The following is a 27050-nucleotide window of genomic DNA, read 5'->3' as shown; positions in this document are numbered from 1 at the left end:
ATTAACTAGATTTTCCCCCTTCACTAGTGCTTTAACATTTGCTCAGCTCCTTCTACCACCCTGCATTTGAGGAAAGGAAGCCAAATGTGCAGAATTGGGCCATGATGAGGATGTGTTTGACATGCTGGATGGGAGTCTGTGTTCCTTTGAATAAAGGAAATGGAAACGTTGTTGACTATCCATTCTGTACTGGGCACTTTCCTTGACTATTTCATTTAATACTCCAAGGTCCCCTTGAGGCAGATGTTATCGCCATTTTGCAGAGAAGAAATCTGAATTTTTATTTGAAGTTATTAAACATGATAAATGCCCCAATTTTCTGCTTTTTACTTAATAGTATTTTGCAAACATTTTATCATGTTACTTCATGTTTTCCTTTTTTCTTTATAAATAAATACATACTCCCTCCTTATTCTAAGAAGAATTTGAAGCACTTCTCTCTTGATGTTTATCATTTTAAGGGTTGTCTCATATCCCTTTAAGTCACCCTAATCTATTCAACCAGTTTCCTACTGTTGACAGTTTGGCTTTGTTTGCTTTTTGTGGTCTTAAAAATTATTTTCTATAATAAATGATCCTGCTAAAAACATCTCCGCACGAATATTATTTTGTTCTGGAAATTTCCCCAAGCATGGAATACTGCATTAAAGCAGACAATATTTTTGGTGGTTCTTTGTAGAGACTAGCAAATAGCCTACTCAAAGGAGTATGCTTTATCTGAAGGTAAAAAGCCAAAAACAAACACAAATAAATGTGGTTTTCTACATAAGAAATTAATTTTCCACTTATTCATAAAATATTCTAGTGCTGTGATGGGTGGCAGGCACTGTGCCAGGGGCTGGGGACAAGGATAAGCAAGGCCAGGTCCGGGCCTCCGAGGAGCACGCTGTGGAGTCGGGATAGAGTAGACCAAGTGCAACAGGCGCCTGGCTGCAGCTAGGGAGGACCGCGCGCCCTTTTCGCGCAGGAGCGTGGAAATAGGGCGCTGTTTGCCAGCACCGAGGTCTTGCGGCGTAGGCAACGCTTGACCTGAGTCTTGCAGAATGAGTAAGAGTTTGGGTATGCGATCTGTATTTATTTTACTGTGAATCTCTGGCCTAATATCAGAAAAAATTGTGCCACCCTCGGCACAGAGAATGTTGGTGGTGTCTAAGGCCCCCTAAGCCTCTTTCCATTGCCTGGGAGTAGGGGTGGGGGAAGAGGACCTCCCGACAGCAGGTGCAGGATTTGGGAGCCTAGAACCCCTGGCGCGGCACGGGAGAAGGCAGGAGAGGACATAAGCGCGGGGCTCGCCGTCTGCTGGGGACCCGAGCCAGCGTGTGGCCCTCGGGGAACGGAAGATGAGCCCTCACCGACCCTGAGGCGTCAGCTCAGCTCTCTGCGGGCTGAGGAGACGGTGAGGGAACCGTGACTAACTGGGGTGAGGGTTAGAGGGCAGCCCGCGAGTGGGCTCCGAGGGCCGCTGGGCTCTGCAGTCCAGGACCCCGAGGGGGCAAGCGGGCGGGGAGCGGGAGAGGGGCGGAGCTCCGGGGCTGGAGCTGGGGCCGCCGCGGCCGCCCAGAGGGTCTGCGGGGGCTGCTGCGGCCGGACCCGAAGGAGGGCGCAGGGAGCTCAGGGAGCCACACGCGCCTCTCCAAGACCGTGACCTCGGCATAGGGAGCGGGTCCTCGCGCCATCCTGAGCTCAGACCTGAGCCCATCCTCGTCGAGACCCACGGCCGAGGGACCCGAGCTGCCTCCGTGCGAGGGAGCCCCGGCCACCACGCAGGTAGGACCGGCGACCCGAGGAGGGCGGGCGGAACGCGCCCCGGGCGGGGGAGGGGCCGTGGCGGAGTCTGGGGCAAAGGGCTCGGGGCCGAACGAGGGGCGCACGCCGGGGCAGCTCCGGTCTGGCAGCACTGGGTGTGGACGTGGGGGAAGTAGGGACCAGATTACAGGATCAGCAGGATCAAGGCTTTCCCAGGCTTAGTGCTGGACTTTTCAGTGTCCCCCCAGAAGGGGCAGTGGGTTGCCCACGCGAATGAACTGGAGCGCGCACTAAAACGCCTGCTGTCGGTAGTTTCTTGCACCTCCGCCTTGTTTCTGCCTGTGATGTGGTCAGAAAGGACTCGCCTTCCACGTGTTAATAATGGGACAGGTAGCTTTACAGACTATAGGCGTAATGGAAGGGAGAGCCACAGGGTCAGCTCTGGCCTCTGGGACCCTCAGTGCGCCCGCGGGATTCCTGGGTCAAGCCGCCAACTACCTTGGGGACTTTGCTTTAGTGGCACCAAATTAGACTGTCATTTCCTGGGGCCTGATCACCAGGCTCTATACATATTTCAAGCATACCAGGCTGATGGAGTTTTACTATTATTTTAACATTATAGCTTTCGATAGATAACATGCATATGCTTCTTTTTTTAAGTCAAATAATACAAGTATTTATCTTCTAGAAGCAATGCCTACACTAGCATTTGTGTCTATTGCTATCTCCTTTCTTTACCCATAGCCTTTCCCACTCTACATGTTCTGTCACTGTCTTTTAATTCTTTATCCAGAAAATGATGTCACCACCACTGCCCACATCCCTTAATCTCCAGTGTTCCTTCTTGCAACACCTTTTTTGTCCTTGTTTTTCACAACGTGGGCCTCAGGGTAGGGAGCCTAGAAATGAGAAGACATTTCCTTTACTTGTTTCAATTATCCTTGAGATTTGAGGAAAAGGCACATTGGAGAAGAGTCCATGACAAGTTCTTTACACATCTGTTTTTCTCCTTAAACTGGATTTTCCACGTGCAGTTTAGGTAGTCTGTTATTGGGAGGAAATTATGCAGGCTGTTTCCTGAAATGCTCTAGATTTCCAGAACTTAACACCACAGTAGTTCCCATTCCTTAAAACAGAAGTTCATCAGTCACACCTCGCTGTTGCCTTTCCCACTTCCATCCACTTCAGGATCCCCTAAATGGCACGCCTAGGATTTTTCCTCTGTAGGAACGTGGGAGAGTGGATGTTTTATACCTGCCTCCCAGGTGCCTCATGAAGAGGCCGAGGGACAAGACTTTGTGGTGGACAAGGGGGAGGGGAAGATGTATGAGAAGTTGGAGGGGAAGTAGGAAGGAAGAAACAGGCCAAGATCCTAGAGTGGAGAAGAATCCTTGAGCACAGAGCCCTGTCATTTAGGAACACCTCCCATATAATTTGCTAAGAGACCACACATGCAGGTTACCTCCTGCCAACAATCAGCACAGTCAACTTTGTTCCAAGACTTCTTCTGTGCTCAGCCAAAACATAGTAAGTGAAAAGAAATCAGCAAATCAACTAGTTTTTGTCTCTATGATAAAACAGAGTGGTTGAAATTAAATTAATTATAATTTTTCCTTTTTACTGTATTAGCAGGTTCTTTAAGAGCTGTGTCCATTGTTTAAAATCACCTTAATAGGTACTCCAGTCTCCACATTTTCCTTTATTTTGTTTATCTTTTCATATTGCATAACCCTGAACTGGATCCCAAACACATCAGAAAGTTCAGACTGGTTAGAAGCTGCTGCTTCTAAGACATTTTGGTGGGAGAGAGTGGGGAGGAAAGGATGACAATATAATGACCGATCCCTGTGATAGTGCAGGGGAATGAAGAGGAAGAAGCTGACTACAAGGTGGTCCTCAGGATAGGGATCCCACTAACGAGAAGTTTGAGACTGGTGAGGAGTCGCATATAATTCTTAAGAGAATGGGTTAATTAGTAAGATGTTTTAAAAAAATCATTCATCATTCATCATTCAAAATGTTTATAGAGTGCCTGGCTATGTGCCTGTCACTGGGAACTAAATGGTATGTAAAACCAGGTGAGGTCCCTGCTCTCCTGGAGCTTACAGATGCTTTGGGGTGGCAGCTGTTAGGAAATTAACTAAATATTGACTATATGTTATTACAAACTAAAATAAACTCTTATACAGGAAAGAAACAAAGTTCTTGTGTATACAGACTGAACTGTGAGACCAGAGAAGGCTTTCTCAAGGAAATCTCCCTTGAGCCGAGATTCAGAGATGGAGAGGAAGGTTGAGGGTATATTTGTTTTTGACCTAGGAACAGAATGTATCCATTAAGAATGGTGTTTGGTTGCTAGTCATTAAGAAGGCTGACTGTCATGTGACATTTGCCATACTACATAAGCACATGTGCCAATTTGGCATTTTTGGCACTTTGGGAAAGAATGCTTTGTTATCACAGTATCAATTGCATTGTCTTAATTTGGTCATGGTTTGCCATTGCTGTATTCTTGTTTTATAATTAAACGTTTTGATTAACTATTCTTTTCAGTTTATTTTATTGTGTACAATAAAATGTGTGCATTGCAGCTCAAAGGTGAATCATCCATATTACCATTAATAAGGTAAATATATCTATAACCCTGATACCAAATATGGCTTATACACTGATTGTTCAATGTTATCACTGAATAGATTCTTTAGCAGTGAAAACAGGTGTGGCAGATGGGCTGTAATATCTTCCCTTCATCCCTAACCGCTGCTCTAGTTGGAAGGATGCCAGAATTTTTTAGTTTTTCTAAACCTGCCTGTACCTTTTCAAAGATTCATATACAGCTCTTTAGTAAAGAAAAAAATCATCAATTGCACTGATGCTGTAAATATAAATTTCACAAGGTAGTTCATGGGGTGCTTTAAGGAAGCAACATATTTAACATTCAAACACATATTTTTATTCATTCAACAGTGTTTACAGTAAACCTTTTATGTGCCTAGAACTGTGCTAGATACTATAATTAAAATTGATTACTAGGACAGAGTCCCAACATTTAAGGAGTTCATAGAAGTCTAAGAGAGGGAGTCATACTCATCCATGTCCAGGTAGTATTGTGTTCATTACAATGGAATCATAATCAGGGTACAGTGATGCAAAAGAGAAAGGAGTGGTCAATTCTACCAAGGGAGAAAGGGTCAGGGGAAGGTTCTTGGAGAAGGTAACGCTTGAGTTGAATCTTGAAAGATGAGGCGTTACACCAGGTAGACAAAAGAAGAAGTTTAAATATGTTGCTTGGTTAGAGCACCCTGTGAACTACCTAGTGAAATTTATATTTACAGCATCAGTGCAATTGGTGGTTTTTTTCTTTACTAAAAAGCTGTATGGTAGAGAGATTCATGTGCAAAAATGAGCAACCAGCAACAACTAAACCAGAGGCTTGAAACATCATGTCAGGTTCTAGGATCTGCAACTGGTTCAAGGATCTGAAGCATAAGGAGCCAAGAGGTAGGCAGGCTAGCAGGGTGACTTAAGTATGCACGATGGGGTCACAGAACCAAGGTTTGAGTCATGGTTCTGCCACTTTCTAGCTGTGAGATCTCAGTTAAGTAATTTAGCCTCAGTAATTAATGGTAATGAAGTCAATACCTCCCTCATGGGATTGCTGCAAAGATTCAGATGAGATATGCACAGATTACATACTCAGGAATTGTTGGCTATTCTTTTCATTATTTATTCTAGGGCAAAGGAAGCTGCTAGAGGGTTTTACATAGAGGATTAACTTCCGAGAGCATTTTTGTTTAGAGTGCAATCATTCTGGCTGCATGTGGATGCTGGGTTGAAGGGGTGTCATTTGGAACACAGTAACCACTTAAAGACATTATACTCATTCAGACAATGATAATGATGGCCTGAACCACGGCAGTAGCCGTGGAGAAAATGAGCTAAATGCTTAAGATATCGCCAAAGTAGACTCCACCACAGAACTCAGTTACTCATTAGATGTAGGCAGTGAGGGAGAGGATTTGGAGAGGTGAAGCTGGGATTCTGGTCTGTTATCATTTGGCTCTGTCATTCAAGTGATCTTGGAATAGAAAAAGAAAGAAGTGGGTATCAACCAGGACTGGGGATCAGGAATCTGGGAAGTGCTTGTATACAGAGAACTTCATGATTGGTACCAAAAAAAATGCTGTCTCTGATTCAGAAGAGCCCTTGACCATTTCTGTGTCTGAACATAAAACAGGAACAATTAATCCATACCAAATATAATATTCGTCTTCTCCCTCTCTCTCACTCTCTCTCTCTCTCTCTTTCTCTTTCTCTTTCACTCTCTCTATTTCTGGGAGGCTTTCAGTTCAAAGTGAGTGGACATTAGACTTCACCTATTTGTCATTGCCTTAAAGTGGCACGTGTAACCCTCGTTCATGCCTGGTAGTGTTGGTTCAACTCTTGCCCGACACTAGCCTGATTGACTTTATTCTCCTTTGTTCTCATATCTTCCCATATACAGTAAGCAGTAATTGAGGTGCCTGCATGGACTTTATTAAATCCCGTGAGAATTAGAGGATTTTAGGTAGTTCCTATTTCATAATGCAGTGCTGCCTTGGTAACCACATTATTCATTCATAAAGCAGGAAACAATACAGACATGTGTGATAGTGCTTGTTGAAAAGTTGCTGAGAGCTTTATTACTGTTTCCACCAAAGGTGGATACTAGGAAGTGCTGATTAAGGGTGTACTTTTGGATTCAGTTGCTCAAACAACTGTCATTACTCAAAGCCACAGAAACGAACAGACATTGTAATTAGGCAGAACCAAATGAGTGAGATGGTCACATATGAAATGAGGAAAACAAGATCAGCCTCTGCCATGGACAGTCTAGTTTTGTTAAAAGTGGGCTTTCTATCTCTGACCTTCAGCATGACATTAACCTAGCTGAGCCTCACTTTTTAGTGATGGACATGCCTTTGAGACCTATGACACTAAGATAATGTCTCCTTCACAGGGCAGTTGTGAAGTTTAAATGAGTTACATATGGAAGGTGCTAAACACAATGTGTGGCCTATGGTGGGTGCTTAACTAGCTCATATCCTTTGACTCAGTTAGTCCCCGGCATCTTTCCTCATGTTGAAAAAGCAGGAAGCGTGCAGATTTATTAGGTTAAGTAACCTGAATTAATTTGTTTTAATGTGTTTTTCATCTACAATTGATTTTTTTTTCCCTGGGAACCAGAGTGGAAACCTGTTTTCCTCCACCCTCTGTGAATGCTTATCAGTGATGATGGGGGCAAAGGTAATATGATACCTGCAGAGAGGAAGCTAATTTTAGCCATTCTCCCTTCAACAAGTCTGTCACACACATGCAAGTAAAATTACTAACAAATAGAAAAATGGAGTAATTTTACTTCTTTCTCCCATATTTTCTGTTGATAGAGTTCCAAATGAGCATATGTTTTTGTTTATCTGTTGTTTTTCATGTAGGTAGAAACAAGCAGGCTCAAAGAAATTGTAACTGTACCCCTCAGTAATTGTTTGTCCTTAGGAACAAAGTTTTGCTTTTCTCCTCTTAACAGAAGTTGATGGTTGAAAGAATTATCGTATCTTTCATATAGTCTTTCTAAGTACCCTATAATTTGACATAAGCTTTTAGTTTAGTTTTGCTCACCATTTGAGCCCCAACTGTATGTCAGATGTTGAGTTGGCACTGTGTACTCAGAGACATCAGCTATGGTGCCCAGATCTCCAGTCTGGTAGCCCCTGTGGGAGAGAATGGGCAGGGAGAGAAGTGGGGTAGAGGGTGCAAGCTGATCTGAAACAGCCAGGATGGGGTCGGGGTGACACTCAGGCTGAGGATCTCTACCACAGCTTCAGGCTTCCAATCCATCCAATCATGAGTTCCTTTGGGTCAGGATCTGGGTCTACTCATCCCTATGCCCAAAGCCCTTTCCATTACAGCCCTTATGTGCTAAAGTGCTTGTCAATTAAGAGATTCAGGGAAAGATAGCAAAGAGGCTAGGTGGCCTTCTCTTTTCACTCTCTTAAAAATGAAAATTGTTCAAGTAAATTTTATACTCCATGCAATTATCAACCAATTTCCATTCACCCTCATCTTTGGAGAGGTAGTGCACTACAAAGGTAGTAGCCTGGGGCCTGGAGCTTGTATCCCAGTTTGACAGATTACTAGCTCTGTGACCTTGGGCAGGTTGTTCAACCTCTCTGTAAACTACAGATAAGGAAAATGGAGCACAGAGAGGTTGAACAACCTGCACCAAGGTCCTTATCTGTAAACACTACCTACCTCTGTGGTTGTTAAAAGACTTATATGAGCTAATGTACATTGTTTAAGCTCATCAAGCATGGACAGCATGTCTTATTAAACACTGAAACTCCAGAATCCATCATAGTGCCTGGTACACTGGAGGAGCTGAATGAATGAATGAATGAATGAGTGACTTAGTGAATGAACAAATCTCAATGTGTAGACTGGTATAACAGTCTCCTAATGTTAATTCATTTGATTCCCAGAACATGTCAGAGATAATTTTACAAATTAGGAAACCAGGATACTGAAAGATTGGCTTGCCAAAGAAAGAACAACTGTAAATAAAACACCTGGTTAATGTTGCTGATTCTACTTACCCCTGGCTCTCTGCTCTTCTCAAGATCGCTGCCCCTCCACTTTATACAGATTTCATGGAACTCAAAGGATGTCCACCAGCAAAAAAAAAATACACAGTTTATTTAGCTATCTGAAGAAATGAGCTTCTTACTGCAAAGCTTCTTACCTACACTCAGTCATGTTAAAATTAAAGTTACAACTAGAAGTTTGGAAAGTTTTTAAGGGGAGCAGTGGATATTTTATAAGAATGGGGAAGTTCTTTCTAAGTATAAAAGTAGCAGAGAATCATGAAGGAAAATATTGATAGATTTCATTATATAAACATTTAAAATACTTGTTTTTGTCATTGTTGTTTATGAAACAGAGTCTCGCTCTGTTGCCCAGGCTGGGGTGCCAATCTTGGCTCACTGCAACCTCAACCGCCCATGTTCAAGTGATTCTCCTGCCTCAGCCTCCCAAGTAGCTGGGATTACAGGCACGTGCCACCATGTCTGGATAATGTTTGCATTTTTAGTAGAGACTGGGTTTCACCATGTTGCCCAGGCTGATCTTGAACTCCTGACCTCAGATGATCCACCCACCACAGCCTCCCAAAATGCTGGGATTACAGGCATGAGCCACTGCACCCAGCCAACATTTAAAATACTTGTATATAAAGTTATAATTAAATCAAAATGAAAATAAACTCAAAACAATTTTTGGCAAATATGCCAAAAGTTTCAAATTTGTAAATATAAAGAGCTCATAGAATTTAATAGGAAGAACATTAAGAATTCGTTTCAAAAAAGTAGCCAAAGGATGTAACGATTTTCAAATGAAATGAAGACAATCACATGGGTGGTGAAACATACAAATATTTCTTGAATAAGGGAAGCATTTTTACAATGATATACCAGTTTCCTTATCAGCAATATTAAGATGTTGAAGATAATGCTAGTGGAGTGGGGCACAGTGGAAACTGTCCTAACAAATTACCAAGAAAACAATTGCCTTAAAACTGTTCACAGCCTTTGACCATTTAATTTTGGGGACTGTATCATTAAAAAATTATCGGAAATATGGTTAAAGACTTAGGCTCAATGATGTTCATCACAGTGAGCATTTGAAACTGAAACACGAGAAAAAGTCTATGATTCCAGTGATAAGAGAGTGGCTAAATATAGTGTAGTGGATACGAAGCAGCAGAGGCTAGCAGCTAAAAGCATGGATTTTGAGTCTACCACCTGGATTCAAATTCTGGCTCTGCCTTGTGTTAGCCCTGCAATCTTGGAACCTCTCCAAGCCCTATTTTTCTCCTCTGTACAATGGGGATGTTAAGAGTATCTACCATATAGAACTGTTATGTGGCTTAAATGAGTTTCTATAGATCTACACTTCCAAAATCTTCAAAGCTCTAAACACCTAATTGTTTTGTGTAACTTCATTAGCAGCAAAACATCAATGAACTGACACAAATCTACTTTTCCATTTACTGTGACTACATTTGGCAGATATAGTCAATCTTAACCCTTTTCCATAGTTTTGCCTTTCTTGCAGAATCTCCAAGTTTCTCTTTATGAATTAATAACAATCTTGCACATTTGAAAATACTAATTTTGAAGTCAAAGCTAACTAGAGAGCAGGTGTATGTATTTTGAACTAATCCCTTGGCCAAGAAACTTTTCCCAATCCTCCAGCCCAGGGGTCTCAAACTTTAAGATGGGGAATATTCTTAACACATAGATTGCTGACATCCATCGCGTAGAAAATCTGCTTAAGTGGGTCTGGAGTGGGGGCCAAATGTATGTAGTTCCTGCGAGCTCCCAGGTGATGATGTTGAGGCTGATCCATGGATCACCTCTTCTCTCTGCTCTTCTCACAATCCAGCTACCTCTCCAGCTTATACAAATTTCATGGAACTCAAGGGCTGTCCACCACCAGAAATGAACACACATAGCTTATTTAGCTTTCTGAAGAAGTGAACTTCTTACTATAAATATGTTCAATCAAGTTAAAACTTAAAGTTACAACTTGAAGTATGGAAAGTTTTTAATTTTTGGAGAGGGGAGCAGGTAGCCCCACTCAAATCCACTCCTTTAATTTTTATCACCTCTCACATGGTACCTTTTTATTTGAACCTTTTCATTTCTGGAAATCTTCAACTTGGTTTTTTTTTTTTTTTTTGAAACGGAGTCTCAGTCACTCTGTCACCCAGTCTATAGTGCAATGGGGCAATCTCAGCTCACTGCAACTTCCACCTCCCGGGTTCAAGCAATTCTCCTTCCTCAGCCTCCCAAGTAGCTGAGATTACAGGCATGCACCACCACACCCAGCTAATTTTTGTATTTTTTTGTGGAGATATGGTTTTACCATGTTGGCCAGGCTGGTCTCGATCTCCTGACCTCAGGTGATCCACCTGACTTGGCTTCCCAAAGTGTTGGAATTACAGACATGAGCCACTGCACCCGGCCCTAACCTCTCATTTCTATGCTGTGCTTTTTTTTTTCTAGGAATCGTAACACAATAAAATTATTTATCAGTTTCTGAGCACTTACCATATGCCAGTAACTGTATTACTACAGTACTTTATTTTTTTATCCTTCTGACAACCCTGAAAGGAGGGTTATTGGAAGGGTTTTATACTTTATCCTTTTTATCCTGGAAGGGATGAAAACCCTTCCAATAACCTTCATTTAAGTGATGAGAAGACTGAGGTCCTAGGCCTGAGGGTTTGTAGGTGGTGGAAACTAGTCAAAGCCTAAGCTCTTTTCATTTTACTGTCCTCCCCATTTCACATGGTGGTACACATCCCCTGCTCTCCAGTCTACATGCCTTCTCATTCCTACCTCCACTACTTAATTCCTGCAGAGTCCCCAGCTTGGAACCCCCTCTCACCTATTAAGGTACCAATCTAGGCCTTCCATAACAGGAAGTTTCCCCAGCTATACCTGTCCAGCCACACTCAGCTGCATCTGTTGTTCCTAGTTGGCCATTTATCATGTATCATATGCGCTTGTTTTTTAACACAGAGGGATTTTTGTCTTCCTAACTGGATTTAGAGCTTCTTGAAAACAGGGCCCATCTCATGCATCTCTGGATCCCCCTTGGAACAGCCATGGTGAGGACTGATTGTCTCCTTCACCCCCCACTTGCTACGCTTCTTCCTTCCTGTCCTCTCACCCACCATTTGTCCCTTCCAATCTTGGTGAAATCAAGCCACACCAACAAGAAGGCGAAAGGAGGCCAGGTTCCACCCCTCTTAATCTCCTTGCCTGTGTGTGGTTTGTCAGTGTTTTGCCTTGTGGTTTTGCAGAATATGAGGGTTTAAAAAAATATGTATATTACCAAAAAGAAAAGGCCAATATCATAGAAGTAAAAAGTAGAATCGTGGTTACTAGAGGCTAGGAAGGAGGAGAGGTGGGAGGTGACAGCCAGAAGTTGGTTAAGGTAAACAAAATTACAACTAGATAGGAAGAGTTAATTGTTCTGTGACTATAACTAACAACAATTTATTGTATATTTTTCAAATAGCTAGAAGAGCAGTTTTTTTGTTTTGTTTTGTTTTGTTTTTTGAGATGGAATTTTGCCCTTGCACAATGGTGTAATCTTGGCTCACTGCAACCTCTGCCTCCTGGATTCAGGCAATTCTGCCTCAGCCTCCCAAGTAGCTGTGATTATAGGCATGAGTCATCACACCTGGCTAATTTTTTGTCTTTAGCAGAGATGGGGTCTTGCCACGTTGGTCAGGCTGGTCTCGAACTACTGACCTCAGGTAATCCACCCGCCTCAGCCTCCCAAAGTACTAGGATTACAGTTGTGAACCACTGCTCCCAGACGAAGAGCAGATTTTGAAAGCTCCCAACACAAAGAAATTATAAAGTATTGGGATGATGGATATGCTAATTACCCTCATTTGCTCATTACACATTGCATACATGAATTGAAATATCACACAGTACCCCATAAAATATATAATTATGTGTCAAATAAAAATAATAATAAAAGCAAAATAAATAGACACACATATATTACATTATACCAGAAACAGCTGTATCCCTAATCAATACATTGTTTAATGTTGCATTGTTTCGAATTTTGTACAAACGGACTCGTGATCTTTGCATTTTTTCAATTTTTTAAAAAAAGTGTTTTATATTTGTGAGAGTAATCCATGTTAATGACTGTCACTGTGGTTTATTCATTTTTACTGCTGTTTAGAATGTCAGCATATGAGTGTGCCAAAATTTATTTGTTCTGTCAGTGGAACAGTTGGTATTTGCAGTTTCCTGATGTAATAAAAAATGTTATAAATATTTTTGCACAATTCCTTGGCACATGTACAAAAGTCTCTAGAGAATTATACCTAGGAGTAAAAAACATTTATATTTATTAGACAATGCAAAATGGACTTCCAAAGTGATTTTACCCATTTAAACTTGTTCATTAGTGTAAGAGAGAGCTCAGCTAAGCATATTCTTGCCAACAGTTGAACCATTACCAAATTGTTGCGGTTTCAATTTGATTACCAATGAATATGTGCTTCATCTCTTTGTCCATTCATATTTTTTTCTCTATGTAATGCTTGTGAATATCTTTTGCCCATTGTTTTTTAAATGGGAGGTTTCTATTTTTCTTTCGGTAGGAATGCTATATGTTGTGGATACTAATCTTTTTCATTTACATTGCTGTAACCGTCCTCTTCTATGAAAAGATAGCCTCTTTGTGGCTTATCTGTTCACTTTTAGGTTCTTTTTATGAACCGTAGTTCTTAATTTAATGTAATTAAATTTATCATTTTTTCTTTCACTTTTTGTGGCTTTGTTTAAGAAATCTTTCTTAAGAACACTTATAAAGACATCCTCCTATGATTTCTTCTAAATTCTTAAAAGTTTTTCCTATCACATTTAAATCTTCAAGGCATTTGCAATCAATTTTTGTGTATGATATGAGTACAGATCCAAATTAATATTATCTACATGGGTAACCAATTGCCTCAATACTGTTATGGAATAGTCTGCCCTTTCTCCCACCAATACACAGTACCATCTGTCAATTATCAAGTTCCCATGTATGCATGAGTCTGTTTCTGAGCTCTCTGTTCTGTACTGTTAGTCTTCCCTGCCATTATCAAACTATCGTAATTATTCCAGGAGAATATTAAGCTTTGGTAGCAGGTAGGGTGAGCCTCCCTTCTGTGTTCTTTCTCTTCTGAAGTATTGAGTGTTCTCAGCTCTTTGCTTGTCCACATAATTTGTAAGAATCAACTAGCCAAGTTGTGTATTTGCAACACACACACACACACACACACACACACACACACACACACACACACCTGTTGAGATTTTTATTAGAACTGCAATGAATTTGGACAGAGCTGACATTCCAACAATATTGAGTCTTCCTGTCTGTATGAACACAGGAGAGGCAGTCATGGATTGCTTTACAGTGGGGATATGTTCTGAGAAATGCGTTGTTAGGTGATTTCATTATTGTCAAACATCATAGTGTATACTTACACAAACCTAGATGGTATAGCCTACATACACTTAGCTATATGGTATAGCCAATTGCTCTTAGGCTACAAACCTGTACAGCATGTGTCTGTATTGAATTCTTGTGGGCAATTATAACACTGTAGTAACTATTTGTGTATCTAAACATATATAAACATAGAAAGGGTACAATAAAAATGTGGCATAAAAGACCAAAAAAAATGGTACATTTGTATCATAAGGTACTTATAATGAATGGGACTTGCAGGACTGGAAATTGCTCTGGGTGAGTCAGTGAGTGAGTGGTGAGTGAATGTGAAGGCCTAGGACTCACTGTGCACTGCTGTAGACTTTATAAACACTGTACACTTAGGCTACACTAAATTTATTTTTAGAAATAAAGTAATTGCACTATGATGTTGGGATAGCTAAGATGTCACTTGGTGATAGGAGTTTTTCAGCTACATGATAATTTTATGGGACCACCATAGTATATGCAGTTTGTAGTGTATGACTGTATTTAGATTTTCTCTAATGTCTTTTAGCATCGAATGTTTCTCCATAAAGTTCTTGTACATATTTAGTTCATTTTCCATTTTTCTTTTTTTAAGTTGATGCATAATAGATATACATAGTTTGTGGGTACCTGTGGCAATTTAATATATTCATTTATTTTGTAAAGATCAAATCAGTGCATTTGGGATATTCATCACCTTAAATATTTATCTTTTCTTTATGCTAGAACCATTTCAATTCTTCTCTTTTAGCTATTTTGAAATATACAGTAGATTATTGTAAACTGAAGTCACCCTGCTAATCTAACACTGTCTTATTTATTTTATCAAACCATGCATTTGTACTCATTAATCAACTTCTCTTCATCCCCCAAGCTTCTGGTAGCCACTAGTCTCCTGTCTATTTTCACGAGATCCACCTTTTAGCTCACATATAAATGAGAACATGTGCTATTTGTCTTTCTATGCTTGGCTTATTTCACTTATTATAATGACCTCTAGTTTCATACATGTTACAGTAAATGACAGGACTTCATTCTTTTTTAAGATTGAATAATATCCCATTGTATACAGGTACCATATTTTATTAATTTATTCATCCATTGATGGGCATTTCAGGTTGATTCCATATTTTGCCTATTGTGAGCAGTGCTGTAATAAACATAGGAGTGCAGATATCTTCTTGATATATTGATTTTTAAAAAGATATATACCCAGTAGTGGAATTGTTAGATCATACAGTAGTTCTATTTTTCATATTTTGAGGAACCTCCAAGCTGTTCTCCATAGTGGCTGTACTAATGTACATCCTCGCCAACAATGCAGGAAGGTTCCCCTTTCTCCACATTCTCACCAGCATTTGTTATTACCTGTCTTTTTATAAAAGCTGATTTAGCTGGGGTGAGATAATATTATGTTATAGTCCTGATTTGCATGTCTCTGATGATGCATGATGTTGAGCATTTTTTCATATAGTTGTCAACCATTTGTATGCCTTCTTTTGAGAAATGTTTATTCAGATCGTTTGCCCATTTTTAAATTGCATTATTTGGTTTTTTTGGGGTTGTTTGAATTCTTTCTATATTCTGGTTATTAATCCCTTGTCAGATGTGTAGTTTGGATATATTTCCTCCCATTCTGTGGGTTGTCTCTCCATTTTGTTGACTGTTTCTTTTGCTGTGAAGAAGCTTTTTAGCTTGATGTAATCCCATTTTTCTATTTTTCCTTTTTGTTATTTGTACTTATGAAGTCTTACCTTAAAAATCCTTGCCCAGACAAATGTCCTAAAGCATTTCTCCAGTGCTTTCTTCTAGTAGTTTCATAGTTTCAGGTCTTATAGTTAAGTTTTTAATCAATTTTGATTTTATTTTGGTGTATGCTGAGAGACAGGAGTCTAGTTTCATTCTTCTGCATATGAGAAGTTACCAGTTTTCCCAGCACCACTTATTGAAGAGACTATGATTTCCCCATTGTATGTTTGTGGCACCTTTGTCAAAGCTGAGTTGACTGTAAATGCATGGATTTATATCTGGATTTTCTCTTCTGTTCCATTGTTCTACATGTCTGTTTTTTTTATGCCATCATCATGCTGATTTGGTTACTATAGCTTTGTAGTAAAGTCAAGTAGTATGATGCCTCCAGCTTTGTTCTTTGCTCTTTGGCTCTTCAGGGTCTTTTGTAGTTCCTTGTAAACTTTAGAATTTTATTTCCTATTTCTGTGAAGAATGTCATTGGTGCTTTGATAGGGATTGCATTGAACATGTAAGTTGCTTTGGGTACTATTGTCATTTTACAATAATAAGTCTTCTAATCCATGAACGTGAAATAGCTTTCCATTTTGTGTGTGTGTGTCCTCTTCAATTTATTTCATCAGTGTTGTATAGCTTTCCTTGTATAGATTTTTCACTCTTTGATTAAATTTATTCCTAGATATTTTATATTCTTTGTAGTTATTATAAATGGGATTGGTTTTATGACTTCTTTTTCAGGTTGTTCACTGGTGGTGTATATAAATATTGCTGATTTTTGAGTATTGATTTTTGTATCCTGCAACTTTGCTAAATTTATTTGTCAGTTCTAAGAGTTTTTTGGTGGAGTCTTTAGGCTTTTCTCATTATAAGATCATGTCATCTGCAGACAAGGCTAATTTGACTTCTTCCTTTCCTATTTGGATATTCTTTATTTCCTTCTTTTGCCTAATTGTTCTGGCCAAAAACTTCCAGTACTGCATTGAATAAAAGTGATATAAATAGTCATCCTTGTTTTCTTCCATATTATAAAGAAAAGGCCTTTAATTTTTCCCCATTCAGTGTGACGTTAGCTGTGACTTTGTCATATATTGTCTGTATTGTTTTAGAGGTATGTTCCTTCTATGCCCAGTTTGATGAGGTTTTTTTGTTTGTTTGTTTAACATAAAGGAATGTTGAATTTTATCAATTGCCTTTTAAATATCTATTAAAATAGTATGGTTTTTGTTCTTCGTTCTGTTAATGTGATGTATCATGGTTATTGATTTGAGTATGTGGAACCATCCTTGCATCCCTGGGATGAATCCTACTTGATCATGGTGAGTGATTTTTTTAATGTGTTGTTGAATTCATTGTGCTAGTATTTTGTTGAGAATTTTTACACCTGTGTCCATCAGGGATAGTGGCCTGTAAGTTTTCTTTTTTTTGTTGTGTCCTCATTTGGTTTTGGTATCAAGATAATGCTGGCCTTGAAACTCATTAGTTTGTAAGTGTTCTCTCATCTTTAATTTTTTTGAAACATTTGAGTAGAGTTGGTATTAATTCTTCTTTAAATGTTTGATGGAATTCAGCAGTGAAGATATCAGGTCCTGGGCTTTTCTTTGATGGGAAAAGGTTTCTGTTTCATTACTCAATATTGGTTTATTGAGGTTTTAGATTTCCTCATGTTTCAACCTTGATAGGCTGTGTGTGTCCAAGAATTTATCCATTTCTTCTAGGTTTTCCAGTTTATTAGCATAATAGTCATAATGATTCTTTCTCAATTTTTATGTTTACTTTTTTTGCTTCTGACAGTATTTGGTTGGGTCTTCTCTTTTTTTCTTATTTACTCTAGCCACAAGTTTGTCAATTTTGTTTATCTTTTCAAAAAACCAACTTTTCATTTTGTTGACATTTTTTTAGTCTCAATTTCATTTATATCTGCTCTGATTTTATTATTTCTTTCCATTAATTTAGGGTTTGATTTGTTCTTGCTTTTTTAGTTCCCTGAGATGCACATTAGCAAATATTAATAGATCTAAAGGGAGAGATTGACTACAATACAATAGTAGTAGGGGACTTTAACACTTCATGCTTGTAATGGACAGATCAGACAGAAAATCAACATGGAAACATCAGAGTTAAACTACACAACACATCTAGTAGGCCTAATTTATAGAACATTTCTCCCAACTGCTGTAGAATACACATTATTTTCAACAGCACATGAAACATCCTCCAGATAGACCATATCTTAGACTACAAAACAAATCTGAATAAATTTAAAAAATAGAAATTATATCAAGTATATTTTCTGACTACTATGAAATGAAACTGGAAATCAATAACAAGAGGAACTTCCGAAACTTCACAAACACGTGGAAATTAAACACTATGTTTCTAAACAACCAATGAGTCAATGAAGAAATTAAGAAGGACATTTTAAAATTTCTTGAAATGAATGAAAATGGAAATACAACATACTAAAATCTATGGGATACGGCAAAAGCAGTACTAAGAAGGAGGTCCACAGCAATAAATATGCTTATATCAAAAAAGTAGAAAAGCTTTACTGGTTCATTTTATTTTTGAGAAAATTACTTTTTGTTATTCTTGTAAGTAGCCACTGCTTATAATAAGCTTCATTCCTAAGAATAAGCTTCTTTACTGAGAAGGAAGTAAATAAACTTCCTTCCTGAAAAGGAAGTTCATAGCATTAACTCTAAGGTTTGCCAGTTGATTTTCTGTCTGCATGATAGGTCCATTACTGAGAGTGGGGTGTGAAAGGCTCCTACTATTAGTGTATTGCAGTCTACCTCTCCCTTTAGGTCTAATAATAATAAAATGTGTTATAATAATAAAATTAATACTAAGAAGGGAGTTCATAGCAATAAATGCTTATCTCAAAAAAGTGGAAAAACTTTAATAGTTCATTTTATTTTTGAAAAACTTTTTATTATAAGTAGTATCTACTTATAAAGTATATATTTCGGTTTTCAATTAGTAATAGAAATACAAATGATTCTTTCACACTTTATATCAACCAACTTTGATAAATTCTCTCTTTGTTTTTTCTTTAGACAGGTTTCACCATGCTGCTCAAGCTGGGCTTAAGTAATTCTCTCACCTTAGCCTCTCAGGCAGCTCAGAGTACAGTCACCACACCCAGCCTAAAGTTTCTTATTAATTCTAATTATTTGTATGTAGATCCTAAGATTATCAAGTTGTCTGGAACTAATGATCTTTTTTTCTATACTTTACATACTTGATATATTTTTGTTATGTTACTAAGCTGGCTGAAACCTCTGGAAAATGATAAAGAGAAGTGATGATGGGGCATCCTTTCTTGTTCTTGATTTTTAAAGGGAAAACTTTTAAGATTTTGTCAGTAAATGTGGTATTGGACTTAGATTTTTTTTATAATCACTGTTTATTATATTAATGATATTCCCTTCAACTCTCAGCTTGCTAAGTTCTTCCTATGAAAGGATGTTGAATTTTATCAATTTTATCTTTCTCCCCATGGGATCAGACATCTGGGACTACTGAGTTGGCCTCTGGAGGCCCGGAATGAGTGGAAAGCATGTTTGACTTCTTTCCCTTCAGCCCTAAATGGCTAGGTATTTTGGAACATATCTTTCTCATATTGCTTAGAAAGAGTGAACTTGAAGTTTAGCCTTGGAGAAAAGGGAAAGAGTGCATGCCTTAGATGTAAATTATTTAGGCTAACGTAGTGGAGGAAAAAGATTTTTTGTGTAGTTCACTCTCAGTCACTAGAGTTTGACATCGGGCTTGGGGTCTCAACTAATATTCTCAGTATATACATTTTCCTCTGAAACCTTAAGGGCAGGATTTCTAAGTCCCCAGCTGAAGACCACCTCCTAAAGCAGTAATTCTCAAACTCAAGTGTGTATCAGAGTCACACACTGTTGGGCTCCATCCCAGAATTTATGTGACTCGGCAGGTCTGAAAATTTACATTTCTAAGAAGTTTCCAGTTGGTGCTAATACTGCTGGTCCTGGAGTCTACACTATGAAGAACACTGCCCTAGTGCAGTCTCCCCGAAACATCCTCACACCAAAAAAAGCCCAGGACCAGATGGATTTACAACTGAATTCTGCCAGAGATACAAAGAGGAGCGGACACCATTTCTTCTGAAACTATTCCAAACAGCTGAAAAAGGGGAATTTATTAGTCCCTTTTCACGCTGCTGATAAAGACATACCCAGGACTGGGTGATTTACAAAAGAAAGAGGTTTAATTGGATTTACAGTTCCAGGTGGCTGGGGAAGCCTCACAATCATGGTAGAAGGCAAGGAGGAGCAAGTCACATCTTATGTGGATGGCATCAGGCAAAGAGAGCTTGTACAGGAAAATTCTGCCTCGTAAAGCCATCAGATCTCATGAGACTTATTCACTATCATGAGAACAGCACAGGAAAGACCTGCCTTCATGATTCAATTATCTCCTACCAGTCCCTCCCACAACATGTGGGAATTATGGGAGTACAACTCAAGATGAGAGTTTGGTGGGGACACATAGCCAAACCATATCAAGGGACTTCTCCCTAACTCATTTTATGAGGCCAGCATCATCCTGAAACCAAAACCTGGCAGAGATACAACAAAAAAAGAAAACTTCAGGCCATTATCCCTGATGGACATCAATCCAAAAATCCTCTATAAAATACTGGCAAACTGATTCCAGCAGCACATCAAAAAGCTTATCCACCACTATCAAGTTGGCTCCATCCCCAGGATGCAAGGCTAGTTCAACATATGCAAATAAATCAGTGGAATTCATCACAGAAACAGAGCTGAAGACAAAAACCACGTGATTATCTCAATTGACACAGAAAAGGCTTTTGATAAAATTCAATATTCCTTCATGTTAAAAACTCTCAATAAACTAGGTATTGATACTGCAAAATAATAAGAGCTATTTATGACAAACCCACTGCCAATATCATAGTGAATGGGCAAGAGTTGGAAACATTCCCCTTGAAAACTGGCACAAGACAAGGATGCCCTCTCTCACCACTCTTATTTAACGTAGTATTGGAAGTTCTGGCCAGGGAAATCAGGCAAGAGAAAGAAATAAAAGTCATCCAAATAGTAAAAAAGGAAATCAAACTGTCTCTGTTTGCAGATGACATGATCCTCTCTAGAAAACCCCACTGTCTCATCCCAAAAGCTTCTGAAGCTGATAAACAACTTCAGCAAAGTCTCAGGATACAAAATCAATGTGTGAAAATCACAAGCATTCCTATACACCAGCAATGGACAAGAGAGCCAAATCATGAATGAACTCCCATTCACAATTGCTACAAACAAAATAAAATACCTAGGAATACAGCTAACAAGGGAAGTAAAGGACCTCTTCAAGGATAACTACAAGCCACTGCTCAAGAAAGTCAGAGAGGACACAAACAAATGTGAAAGCATTCCATGTTCATGAAAAGGAAGAATCAATATTATGAAAATGGCCTTACTGCCCAGAGTAATTTGTAGATTCAATGCTATTCCCATTAAACTACCATTGACATTCTTCACAGAATTAGAAAAAACTACTTTAAAATTTATATGGAGCCAAAAAAGAGCCACTATAGCCAAGACAATCCTATGCAAAAAGAACAAAGCTGGAGGCATCACGATACTCAACTTCAAACTATACTACAAGGCTACAGTAACCAAAACAGCAGGGTGTAGGTCCAAAAACAGACACTTAGACCAATGGAAGAGAACAGAGAACTCAGAAATAAGATTGCACATCTATGACCATCTGATCACACATCTATGACGATCTGATATTCAACAAATGTGACAAAAATAAGCAATGGGGAAAGGATTTTCTGTTTAATAAATGGTACTGGGAGAATGGGCTAGCCGTATGCAGAAAGTTGAAACTGGATCCATTCCTTATGCCCTTTACAAAAATTACCTCAAGATAGATTAAAGACTTGAATTTAAAACTTAAAACTATCAAAACCCTAGGAGAAAATATAGGCAATACCATTCAAGACATAGGCATGGGCAAAGATTTCATGACAAAAATGTCAAAAGCAATTGCAACAAAAGCAAAAATTGATAAGTAGGATCTAATTAAACTAAAGAGCTTCTGCACAGCAAAAGAAACTATCATCAGAGTGAACAGACAACCTACAGAATGAGAGAAAATATTTGCAATCTATCCATGTGACAAGGATTTAACATCCAGAATCTACAAGGAACTGAAACAAATTTACAAGAAAAAAACAACTTCATTAAAAAGTGGGCAAAGGGGCTGGGCACAGTGGCTCACATATATGATCCCAGCATGTTGGGAGTCCAAGGCAGGTGGATTACTTGAGGCCAGGAGTTCAACACCAGCCTGGCTAACATGGCAAAACCCTGCCTCTACTAAAAATATAAAAACTAGCTGGGCTTGGTGGCACACCCCTGTAGGTCCAGCTGCTTAGGAGGCTGAGATACACGAACTGCTTGAGCCTGAAAGGGGGAGGTTGCAGTGAGCCTACCTCATGCCACTACACTCCAGCCTGGGTGACAGAGTAAGACCTTCTCCCTTGACACCAAAAACAAAAGTGGGCAAAGGACATAAGCAGACACTTCTCAAAAGAAGACATTTATGCAGCCAATAAACACGAAAAAAAGTTTAATATTACTGATCATTAGAGCAATGGAAATCAAAACCACAATGAGATATCAGCTCATGTCAGTCAGAATGGTGATTATTAAAAAGTCAAGAAACAATAGATGCTGGTGAGGCATAGGTGCAAACCACTATTGCACACATTTACCTATGTAACAAACCTGTACGTCCTGCATCTGTATCCTGGAATTTAATAAAATTAAATAAAATGTTTTAAAAATCAACTAGACTTATATCCCTAGGAGGAGTTTTGGTTCCACATTTTCTACAATTTTTAAGCAAGTTACTTCATTGTTCTGGGATTCATTCACTCTTGTGAGACTCACGGTAAAATTACCTAAGTTCCCAGAAAGAAAGGTACAATATAAATTCAAGATAGTTCTTAGAATTGCAGATTCTTCTAGTAGGACATGCAGATCTCATGTCCACACATACCCAAGGCCAGATGCCCTCTTGGTCTCCCTTAGAGATGATCGGTTAAGCCTCTTTTTGAATGCTTTTACACCATCACATGAATTTTCATTATTGCATAGTCCTCATTATTGGAATAAGAACATTCTTCTGATGCTCTTTTGGAAATCTAATGCTTTGTTGTACAGTTCTCATGGTTAGAAAATTCTACCTTACGTCACACTAAAATCTGTCTCCCTTTAACTTGTGCCTGACAGCCCTATTGTCTATGCCCACCCAGGAAAATACGAAGAAAATCATGTCCCAACTAGATTTTCTCCAGGCACACTCACAGAGTTAGTTCCTATAATTGTTTCCTTTTTATTGCTTCATTACCAAGCTTTCATTGTCTAGTTTGGACAAAGGCCAGTTTGTCTCTCTCTAAGACCGAAATAAACGTACTTGGCACCATACCCCATATGAATTCTGGGCCAAGGCTGAGTATGATACGACTCTTGGTCCTCCTGGTCCTTGTTAATAACCCACTTTAGTAGCTACCTTGACCCTGTGGCTCATATGTTGCCTATGTATAATTCAGACTCTTCCATAAGTTTGCTAACTATTTGGGTACAAGTACTAAGCCAGTGTCAAAAAACCTAGCTGAGTTACTGAAATCAACACCTGTTTCAGTGACCAAGACAGAGAAGTCAAGGATGATCTCAGATTACTTACTCATAGTGGCTCCTGACTATTCCAGCTGTGGTTGCTGAGAGGGACAGCCCTCCACCTGAGAATGGCTTTCTCATTTCTTCCACATGGCGGTTGTTGCTTCTAACCAGGATCTGCCCCTGTTCTGGGCCCATATCAGTGTCTTGTCTGCCCATGTTTAGCTCTTCAACATTTGACCTTGTGTTGTGTCCTCTTCCTGAAAACTCCAAGGTGACTGCCGAAAATGCCTGCGTTTTTTCTTGTCGATGTGGCTATCTCTTTGTCTCTTTGTCCTGCTGATCCCTCTGCCAGATCCTGTCATTGGCTCTTTTAGGTTTGTTGATTCTACTTTATGGCCCTGATTTCTTTTTTTTCTACCTATGGTATCTGTTTTAAGATTTTTTAATGGAGCATATCCATTTTTCTTGTTAAAGACTTTAATTTGTGCTGTCTTCTAAAGGATAAACAAAAGGCATTCTTCAGATAGTCTTTTAAAATATGCCACAATGGCTTCATAGTATCTCAAGGGGGGACTGTATAAACAAATAAGTGCAGGGCTGAAGAGGATCCAGTCCTACTAATCCACAGTCCAGAACTGTTGAACTAACTCTATGCAGACTATCACTTCTACGGCTCAGACAGGGTAATGAAGGGATGACATTATTGTTCTCTCTTAGTTCAGAAGGCATAAACCTCAGCGAGCAGGTGGAATGGATACAGGAGTGGGCAGATTGAGATCATTTAATGCCACATGTTGAACACATCTAAATCCCAACTCTGATCCAACAGGGAAAGGTGTACTACTATTCAGGTAAACTCAGTTGTCATTCATTTTGTATGTAAACTGTATAGGTACACTTTGCATCCTAGACTCTAATGGCTAGAATTTAGCCAAATAAAATGTCTTCTGGCTGCTAAGGAGTCCTTGGAATGAAAGTGACTAAGAAAAGACCATATCCCCTAACTGGACAAGTGACAACAGGGTAGTAAGGCAAATTCCTTGTTTGAAAGCATCCATAGCACAATATTTTTTCATTCACTGGACTAAGGATCACACGAAAGCCCATGATAAATGACTTGCTTTTCTTCAGTCATTTATTAACTGCAGAAGTGTGGAATGCATCACTTAGAGACTAATACATGCCACACATTCAAAGGACATACAGCAGAGTTTTCTAGACTGCTCAGGAAACAGGAGGAAGAATGAAGAAGGTAGGTCTATTTTTGCTTTTTCTGACATCTCAAACATAACTGCCCATAGCACCTTGAATAACAGATGGAGAAAGTCTTTGCCTATGCATTTGAGAAAGCTGGGCCATACGGTGATTACAGCCCTCTGCCTCCATGGGTGAATTAAGAGCACAGCTGGGCTATGAATGATGCAAACAATCTGCTGATTTATTTTAAACCATCATGCTTTTGTGTGCACAACCAAATGAATAGTGGTCCCTTTTTAAGTAAAGCCCCTTGAAAAGCTTTCTGCTTATCCCATGATGCTTCCACATTGCTTAAGAGATTCTTAGGAAGTTGAGTGAAGGAATGCACAAAAAAGAAGATGGCAGTCGTCTATATCTACAACTGAGAATTAGCTACTGTAAATATTTTGGCATATTTGCTTCCAACATTTTTCTTTATTTAAGAAATCTCTTTCTATTGTTTCTCATTACAGTGAAGCATGGATTATTACAGAGATCTCAAACAATGCAGAAAAGAACACAAAATTAAAGGTTTTTTTTAAAGCACCTAAATGTCCATCATTAATATTTGGTGAACGTTATTCAGGATATTTTTCTATATATCCCATGTTTTGGAATATCATCAGTTTTGTCGAAGTTTCCACTTTGGAAAAAGGATTTGGTTTTTCAAAATAGGTCAGAATTGCCAGGAGCCATTTAAGTCCAGGAAATAAGATAATGATTAAGCCGTGTAACAAGATTTTGGTGCCAAGTCAGGTATAATTGGTTTTCTTGAACAGCTCAGAAATTGCCATGAGGGGCACCCATGTCAGAAGTGACCAACAATACCTGCCTTCAGAGAGGCTGTATGTGAAGGACAGGTGCATGAGGTTGCAGAAATGTTGAGGACCAGGACCACTGGAACTGAGCCAAGCCTATGTCCCTTGAGGGCTGTGGACCTCAGTTAGGTCCTTACCCTCACAGACCCTGTTTGCTCATCTTTAATGGGGTGTTCATAAAGTCCACTTTTCACAAGCTGTTATGAGAATCAAATTAGGTCAGGGACATGAAAGCTCTTTTGCAAATGATTAAGCCCTATACAAATGTTAGGCATTATTGCTTAAGAATATTTTTCAAATTAATCTTGTTTCTTGATGGGTACACCTCCTATAGACAGTCAGTTCACAGACAACCACATCATCAAATCCTAACAAGGTGGGGCTATTCTTTCCCCTTGTATTCTCCTTGGGCTGCAGGTTTGTCCCTTCAGGGCTACCTTGTCCTTTATGTGATGTCCGTTTTACTTGACTTTTCCGGTACTTGAGCATGGGCAAGGGAAATCATAGAAGGCTGTCAGGACACAGTTTGAATGACTACCACCATTATTTCTAGCTTCTTGCAACCTGTGTGGCAAGGGACTTCAGTCTGTGGTGTCTGTGGAATTTTAGAAGGATCTGATCAGTTTCCTTAGTTACCTGGAAGTTCTTTTGACATTTAACTTGTCAACTCATCTTTCACCAAACAGAGGAATCTGAGATCTGAAAAGTTTCTCAGAAGTTCTCATGCTACATAGAAATAGAAGAAGGACTAAAAACTGTAGTTATCTGTACAAACAAGAGCAATAACCATACCATTCTAATAGTGTTTGAAAGGACTAAATTTCAGGTATTTAGTATAGCCTGGCACATAAAAAATTGCTCATTAGATGTTAGCTGTTATTTCTGGTGTCATTATTAATACAAGGACTAGAACTTCTAGGCTCTATAAGTTAGAAGGATATTAGCGTATATGCCACCAGTGACTTTCGACACATGAAAGAGTGCCTCATCAACAATGAGATACTGTTACTAATGCATAATTTACAAATGTAATTTTGTCATCTACTTTTTGATTTGTATACATTCATTCAACATGTATTTATTGAGTGCTTAGTATATGCCAGGCATCATGCTGTGCATTGAGCTACACAGATCTCATCCACATGGAGTTGACCATCTAACAAAAGAGACAAACAGTAAACAAATAATTATAGGAATAAGTATTTGACTGGAACTTGTTTTGAGTGCAGGAAAGGGAAAATACAATTCTTTTTTTTTTTTTTTTTTTTTGAGGCAGGTTCTGGCTCTGTCGCCCAGGCAGGAATGCAGCAGCATGATCTCGGCTCACTGCAACCTGTGCCTCCCAGGCTCAAGCCATCTTCCCACATCTTCCCACTCCTGTGTAGCTGGGACTACAGGCACATACCACTATGCCTGGTTAATATTTTGTATTTTTTTATAGAGACAGGGTCTCGAAGGCTGGTTCAATCTCTGTATCTCACACTGTAATCCCAGCACTTTGGGAGGCCGAGGTGGGCAGATTGCAATCTTATATAAGTATATAAGTATATTGCAATCTGCCCACCTCGGCCTCCCAAAGTGCTGGGATTACAGGTGTGAGCTACCACGCCTGACCGGGAAAATACAATTCTGTGAGGTCGTGTAGCTGATGGTACCTAATTTTGTGTGATGGATGGCAAAGGGGCAAGGAAGATTCAGGAAGGTTCCCTAAAGTAATTGT

General features: G+C 39.2%; 1 protein-coding gene across 2 annotated transcripts in view; it reads left to right on the top strand.

Moving 5' to 3' along the window:
- Positions 1–909: 909 nt before the first annotated feature.
- Positions 910–27050, top strand: part of CASR (calcium sensing receptor) — an 83846-nt gene continuing 57705 nt past the window's right edge. For both annotated transcript variants that reach the window (XM_032267747.1, XM_032267746.1), the window contains exon 1: positions 910–1396. The gene's annotated coding sequence lies outside the window, so the exon portion shown is untranslated. The remainder of the gene's footprint in view (positions 1397–27050) is intronic.

This window comes from Sapajus apella, unplaced genomic scaffold (assembly GCF_009761245.1).
Source record: "Sapajus apella isolate SASKATOON/1434 unplaced genomic scaffold, GSC_monkey_1.0 scaffold171, whole genome shotgun sequence".
In the NCBI taxonomy this organism is placed as follows: Eukaryota; Metazoa; Chordata; class Mammalia; order Primates; family Cebidae; genus Sapajus; species Sapajus apella.
This window is presented reverse-complemented; position numbering and strand designations above follow the sequence as displayed.